Genomic DNA, 8,073 nt, shown 5'->3' on the forward strand with positions numbered 1-8,073 from the left:
TGTACCATCCTTGCATCCCTGGGATGAATCCCACTTGGTCATGGTGTATGATCCTTTTGATGTATTTTTGAATTCGGTTTGCTAATATTTTGTTGAGTATTTTTGCATCTACGTTCATCAGGGATATTGGTCTGTAGTTTTCTTTTTTGGTGGGGTCTTTGCCTGGTTTTGGTATTAGGGTGATGTTAGCTTCATAGAATGAGTTTGGGAGTATCCCCTCCTCCTCTATTTTTTGGAAAACTTTAAGGAGAATGGGTATTATGTCTTCCCTGCAAGTCTGATAAAATTCCGAGGTAAATCCATCTGGCCCGGGGGTTTTGTTCTTTGGTAGTTTTTTGATTACCTCTTCAATTTCGTTGCCGGTAATTGGTCTGTTTAGATTTTCTGTTTCTTCCTGGGTCAATCTTGGAAGGTTATATTTTTCTAGGAAGTTGTCCATTTCTCCTAGGTTTCCCAGCTTGTTAGCATATAGGTTTTCATAGTATTCTCCAATAATTCTTTGCATTTCCGTGGGGTCCGTCGTGATTTTTCCTTTCTCGTTTCTGATACTGTTGATTTGTGTTGACTCTCTTTTCTTCTTAATAAGTCTGGCTAGAGGCTTATCTATTTTGTTTATTTTCTCGAAGAACCAGCTCTTGGTTTCATTGATTTTTGCTATTGTTTTATTCTTCTCAATTTTATTTATTTCTTCTCTGATCTTTATTATGTCCCTCCTTCTGCTGACCTTAGGCCTCATCTGTTCTTCTTTTTCCAATTTCGATAATTGTGACATTAGACCATTCATTTGGGATTGCTCTTCCTTTTTTAAATATGCTTGGATTGCTATATACTTTCCTCTTAAGACTGCTTTTGCTGTGTCCCACAGAAGTTGGGGCTTAGTGTTGTTGTTGTCATTTGTTTCCATATATTGCTGGATCTCCATTTTGATTTGGTCATTGATCCATTGATTATTTAGGAGCATGTTGTTAAGCCTCCATGTGTTCGTGAGCCTCTTTGCTTTCTTTGTACAGTTTATTTCTAGTTTTATGCCTTTGTGGTCTGAAAAGTTGGTTGGTAGGATTTCAATCTTTTGGAATTTTCTGAGGCTCTTTTTGTGGCCTAGTATGTGGTCTATTCTGGAGAATGTTCCATGTGCACTTGAGAAGAATGTATATCCCGCTGCTTTTGGATGTAGAGTTCTATAGATGTCTATTAGGTCCATCTGCTCTACTGTGTTGTTCAGTGCTTCCGTGTCCTTACTTATTTTCTGCCCAGTGGATCTATCCTTTGGGGTGAGTGGTGTGTTGAAGTCTCCTAGAATGAATGCATTGCAGTCTATATCCCCCTTTAGTTCTGTTAGTATTTGTTTCACATATGCTGGTGCTCCTGTGTTGGGTGCATATATATTTAGAATGGTTATATCCTCTTGTTTGACTGAGCCCTTTATCATTATGTAGTGTCCTTCTTTATCTCTTGTTACTTTCTTTGTTTTGAAGTCTATTTTGTCTGATATTAGTACTGCAACCCCTGCTTTCTTCTCACTGTTGTTTGCTTGAAATATGTTTTTCCATCCCTTGACTTTTAGTCTGTACATGTCTTTGGGTTTGAGGTGAGTTTCTTGTAAGCAGCATATAGATGGGTCTTGCTTTTTTATCCATTCTGTTACTCTGTGTCTTTTGATTGGTGCATTCAACCCATTAACATTTAGGGTGACTATTGAAAGATATGTACTTATTGCCATTGCAGGCTTTAAATTCGTGGTTACCAAAGGTTCAAGGTTAGCCTCTTTAGTATCTTACTGCCTAACTTAGCTCGCTTATTGAGCTGTTATATACACTGTCTGGAGATTCTTTTCTTCTCTCCCTTCTTGTTCCTCCTCCTCGATTCTTCATATGTTGGGTGTTTTGTGCTGTGCTCTTTCTAGGAGTGCTCCCATCTAGAGCAGTCCCTGTAAGATGTTCTGTAGAGGTGGTTTGTGGAAAGCAAATTCCCTCAGCTTTTGTTTGTCTGGGAATTGTTTAATCCCACCATCATATTTGAATGATAGTCGTGCTGGATACAGTATCCTTGGTTCAAGGCCCTTCTGTTTCATTGTATTAAATATATCATGCCATTCTCTTCTGGCCTGTAGGGTTTCTGTTGAGAAATCTGACGTTAGCCTGATGGGTTTCCCTTTATAGGTGACCTTTTTCTCTCTAGCTGCCTTTAACACTCTTTCCTTGTCCTTGATCTTTGCCATTTTAATTATTATGTGTCTTGGTGTTGCCCTTCTTGGATCCTTTCTGTTGGGGGTTCTGTGTATTTCCGTGGTCTGTTTGATTACTTCCTCCCCCAGTGTGGGGAAGTTTTCAGCAATTATTTCTTCTAAGATACTTTCCATCTCTTTGCCTCTCTCTTCTTCTTCTGGGACCCCTATAATACGGATATTGCTCCTTTTAGATTGGTCACACAGTTCTCTTAATATTGTTTCATTCCTGGAGATCCTTTTGTCTCTCTCTATGTCAGCTTCCATGCGTTCCTGTTCTCTGATTTCAATTCCATCAATGGCCTCTTGCATTCTATCCATTCTGCTTATAAACCCTTCCAGAGTTTGTTTCATTTCTGCGATCTCCTTTCTGGCATCTGTGATCTCTTTCCGGACTTCATCCCATTTTTCTTGCGTATTTCTCTGCATCTCTGTCAGCATGTTTATGATTCTTATTTTGAATTCTTTGTCAGGAAGACTGGTTAGGTCTGTCTCCTTCTCTGGTGTTGTCTCTGTGATCTTTGTCTGCCTGTAGCTTTGCCTTTTCATGGTGATAGGAATAGTCTGCAGAACTGGGACGAGTGACGGCTGGAAGGACTTCCTTTCTTGTTGGTTTGTGGCCCTCCTCTCCTGGGAGAACAGCGGCCTCTAGTGGCTTGTGCTGCGCAGCTGCGCGCAGACAGGGTTTCTGCTTCCTGCCCGGCTGCTATGGAGTTAATCTCCGCTGTTGCTGTGGGCGTGGCCTGGCTCGGGCAGCTACTCCAAAATGGTGGAGTCGCGTTGGAGCAGGAGCTGCTGGGAGGCTATTTATCTCCGTAAGGGGCCTCCCTGCTCCCTGCAGCCCAGGGGTTAGGGTGCCCAGAGATCCCGGATTCCCTACCTCTGGATTAAGTGGCCCGCCCTGCCCCTTTAAGACTTCCAAAAAGCACCCGCCAAAACAAAACAACGACCACAAAAAAAAACAAGAAAAAAAATTTTTTTAATTAAAAAAAAAAAAAATTTTTAATTAAAAAAAAAAAAGGTGGTCGTTCGTTTTTCTTTATTCTCTGGTGCCAGCCTCAGGCCTCTGCTCACCGGTCTTTCTGCCCTGTTTCCCTAATATTGGGGTCCCTGTCCCTTTAAGACTTCCAAAAAGCGCTCGCCAAAACAAAGCAGAAAAAAAGAAAAAAAAAAAAATGGTCGCGCGCTTTTCTTATGTCCTCTGTCGCCCAGCCTCCAGTGCCTGCTCACTGTTCTTGCTGCCCTGTTTTCCCAGTATCGAGGGCCCTGCACTCTGGCCCGGATGGCTGGGGCTGGGTGTTCGGCAGCCCTGGGCTCCGTCTCCCTCCCGCTCTGCCTGCTCTTCTCCCACCGGGAGCTGGGGGGAGGGGCGCTCGGCTCCCGCGGGGCCGGGGCTTGTATCTTACCCCCTTCGCGAGGCGCTGGGTTCTCTCAGGTGTGGATGTGGTCTGGATATTGTCCTGTGTCCTCTGGTCTTTATTCTAGGAAGGGTTGTCTTTGTTATATTTTCATAGATATATGTTGTTTTGGGAGGAGATTTCCGCTGCTCTACTCACGCCGCCATCTTCCACCCCCCCTTTTATTCCAGGATTTTGAGTTGTGAATCTTGGAAATACAAACTTTAAAAACAAGCACTGGTTAGAATGAATTAATCCTAATGATATTGACCCCCTTCAGTAGTGTGCATTGATATGGTTGGGTTTTCCTACTTAATTGCATGGACCTTCCCTGTTTCCATACCTGCTTCTCTACCTTCTTGTCTATTATGTAAGCTACTTGGTTGTCTTATCAGTTGCCTTTTTGGCCTAAGTTAACATGAGCTGGAAATTGTCATTAGCAAGCAAAGAATCCTAATGGAGCAAGGGAAGGGCTTGATGTCTTTAAGGAACAGGGTTGAAGCCAGTGTGAGTTAGATGTATAAAGTGAAGGTGGAGATGAAGATATTTACCCAATTAACAAGTGCTGTGCAGGGAGATAGGCGAAAAAGGTGGCAGAGTAAGACGGTGAGGTCGATACCTCCTCCCACACACACACACAAAGGAAGCAACTACAGTAGATATAACTATCCTGGAAAACAACCTGAGGACTACAGGATAGACCACTTATACCTGGTGGAGAAGAGAAGACCACACAGAGAAGGGTAAAGTGGCAGAGCCATGATTGATCAGGACCCGAGCCCTTTCCCCATCCCAGCCTACAAGTGGGAGGAAGAAGAATGGAGCAGGGAAGGGAATAATTGCTCAGGAATGTTGCATACCTGGCTCTGGAGACCTGCCCTGGGAACATGAGTCCACATTGCATTGGGCTTTGGTGATTAACAGGGCTGGACACCAGGGAGAGTTGGAGCACTTGGGGAGATTGATAGTCCTGCCGCTTGTGGAGGACAGGCATGCTCTGATGGTCCTGCTGAAACCCAAAACAGAGGTGCCAGTTTGAAAGATTTAACAGGAGTGGGAAGGGTGCCAGAAGGGGGAGGGTTGGACAGAGCTCTCTCTGCGGAAGATAGGGTAGGTGGACAACACTTCCCCAGCCCTCCCTTGGCCCAACAGGTCGGGCACTCTCAGGAGCCTCAGATGCTCTATCCCCCTCACTGGTAGCTCAGCCCTAAAGAGCTTCCCTGCCTATCCACCCAGCCCAGCAGTGTCAGGCTTTGCTTCCTGGCAGGTGGAGGAAAACTTTGCTGCATGGCAGGCAGAGGGAAGCTTTCCCAGCTTTGTTGGTCCTAATTCAGCCTAACTGGGGAGGTGCCTACGGGAAGCAGCTCCAAGTGCTCCTTCATCATTGTGGGCAGCCCAGCCCAGGGTGCACGTGCCCCAGAGCCCACCCCGTTAGCCCAGCAGCACCTCCATTGCTGCAGGGCAGGCAGAGGGTGGCCCTGCCTACAGCAATCCCAGGAGAAGCCCTGCTGCTTAGCTCACAAAGGGCCTGCTGAGGTGAGCTGCCATTTGTGGTGGACTGAGATAGACCACTGACAGAGGACAAGCAGAAAGGTGGCCTGCACACGGCCCAGCAACAGCAGTTGGGGCTCCACTGCAGAAGAGAACCAGGCACTGGAGAGTAAAGAGTCTTGAGCTTTTGGATTCCACAAGACACCTACTTCATAAAACCATTGCTTTCTAGATCAGGAAAGATAGCTGATCTCATACAATGGAAGAAATGCAGAAACCCTGACAAAATGAAAAGGCAGGGGAATGTGTTCCAAACAAAACTAAAAGACAAGACATCAGAAAGAGGGCTAAATGAAATGGAGATCGCCAATCTTCTTGATCAAAGATTTCAAAGTAACAGTCATAAATATGCTTACTGATCTGCAGAAAAGATCTCAGGGAGGACTTCAACAAAGAGATAGAAAAGTTGAAAAAGAGCCGTCAGAGCTGAAGAATACAGTAACTGAAATGAAATACACAATGGAGGGAATGAATAATAGATTGCTTCAAGTAAAGGAGAAAATCAATGAGATGGAAATTAGAGAACAGAAACACAGCTAAGTGGAGGAACTGAGAGAAGAACAATTTCTAGGAGTGAAGGAAGGATAAGAGAGCTCTGTGACCAAATGAAACAATATTTGAATAGTAGGGGTACCAGAAGAAGAGAGAAACAAAGGAGTAGAAAGTCTGTTTGAAGAAATAATTGCTGAAAAGTTCCCAATCTGGAGAATGAAATAGACACCAAGGTCCTAGGAGCTCAGAGAGCCCTTAAAAAAAGGAACTCCATGAAGACAATACCAAGACATAGAATAACTAAAATGACAAAGATTAAGGACAGGGAGAGGCATTTAAAGCAGTCAGAGAGAAAAAAAAGATCACGCACAGGAGAAACTCCATCAGGCTATCAGCAGACTTCTCAGCAGAAACTTTACCGACCAGAAGGGAGTGATTCTTTATTTCTCTCCCTTCTTGTTCCTCCTCCTCCATTCTTTATATGCTAGGTGTTTTATTTTGTGCTCTTTTGTGTCTCTTTTGACTGCTTTTGTGGGTAGTTGATTTTATTTTTTGTCTTTAGTTCGTATTTGGTTGGTCTGCTTTCTTTGCTGTGATTTTATTTTCTCTGGTGACATCTATTTAGCCTTAGGAGTGCTTCCATCTAGAGCAGTCCCTCTAGAATACCCTGCAGAAGTGGTTTGTGGGAGGCAAATTCCCTCAACTTTTGCTTGTCTGGGAATTGTTTAATCCCTCCTTCATATTTAAATGATAATTGTGCTGGATACAGTATTCTTGGTTCAAGGCCCTTCTGTTTCATGGCATTAAATATATCATGCCATTCTCTTCTGGCCTGTAAGGTTTCTGTTGAGAAGTCTGATGATTGCCTGATGGGTTTTCCTTGTAGGTGACCTTTTTTCTCTCTCTGGCTGCCTTAAATACTCTGTCCTTGTCTTTGATCTTTTCCATTTTAATTATTATATTTCTTGGTGTTGTCCTCCTTGGGTCCTTTCTGTTGGCTTTCATTGTGTAGAGACTATTTCCTCCCCCAGGTTGGGGAAGTTTTCAGCAATTATATCTTCAAAGACACTTTGTATCACTTTTTCTCTCTCTTCTTCTGGTACCCCTATAATGCGAATATTGTTCTGTTTGGATTAGTCAAAGAGTTCTCTTAATAATTCTTCTGTTCCTAGAGATACTTTTATGTCTCTCTCCCTCAGCTTCTCTGTATTCCTGTTCTCTGATTTCTATTCCATTAACAGTCTCTTGCACATCATACAGTCTGCTCTTAAGACCTTCTGTCAGTTGTTTCATTTCTGTTATCTCCCTCCAGATTTCATCCCTTAGCTCTTGCATATTTCTCTGCAGGTCCATCAGCATGGTTATGACCTTTATTTTGAATTCTTTTTCAGGAAGATTGTTTAAATCTATCTCCCCAGGTTCCCTCTCAGGGGATATCTGGGTTATTCTTGTCTGTATCAAATTCTTCTGCCTTTTCATGGCGATAGAGGTAGTTGTAGGCAGTTGGCCTGTGTGTCAGCTGGGAGAACAAAGTCCCTTCTTGCTTGCCTGTCGCCTTCGCTTCCTTTGAGAATGGCAAAACCTAGCGGCTTGTGCTGGGCAGCTGTGCACCGATGGGCCCTCTGTGTGGGCGTGGCTGGTCTCAGTTTGCTGCTCCGTTATGGCAGCACCATGCAAGAGGGGAAATGGGCGGAGGCTGTTTACCACCATGAGTGGTCTCAGAGCTGCGCTCCCACTCAGGGGTTTAGGGCACTCATAGTTCCCTGGGATTCACAGCTGCTGGTCTGAGTGTGCCAGGATGCTTCCATCCAGCTGTGAGGCTCCTGTCCCTTTAAGACATTCAAAAGCACTCGCTTTTCTTTTGTCCCAGGGATGCTGGCGGTGGGAACCCGCTTTCAGGTTTTACTGTTCCGTTTCTGCTAGTATCCAGCACACCACGCACTGTGTGTCTGCGCTCCCGGTGTGGATGACTAGGGCTGGGTATTTAGCAGTCCTGGGCTCCCTCTTCCTTCCCGCTCTGACTCCTCTCCTCCTGCCAGGGAGCTGGGGTGCGGGGCGCGCTCGGGTCCCGCTGGGCCGCGGCTTATATCTTACCCCCTTCGTGAGGCGCTGGGTTATCACAGGTGTAGATGTAGCCTGGCTGTTGTACTGTATCTTCTGGTGTCTCTTTTAGGAATAGTTGTATTTGTTGTATTTTCAAGAATATATATGATTTGGGAGGAGATTTCCACTGCCCTATGCACACCGCCATCTTGGCTCCTCCCCAGACCAGAAGGGAGTGGCACGAAATATTTAGTGTACTGAAACTAAGGGACCTTCAACCTCTACCAAGCAAGATATCATTCACATATGAAGAAAAGATTAAAAATTTACCAGATAAGGCTGAAGGAATCTACAACCACTAAACTG

Source organism: Manis pentadactyla, chromosome 4, assembly GCF_030020395.1.
Source record: "Manis pentadactyla isolate mManPen7 chromosome 4, mManPen7.hap1, whole genome shotgun sequence".
In the NCBI taxonomy this organism is placed as follows: Eukaryota; Metazoa; Chordata; class Mammalia; order Pholidota; family Manidae; genus Manis; species Manis pentadactyla.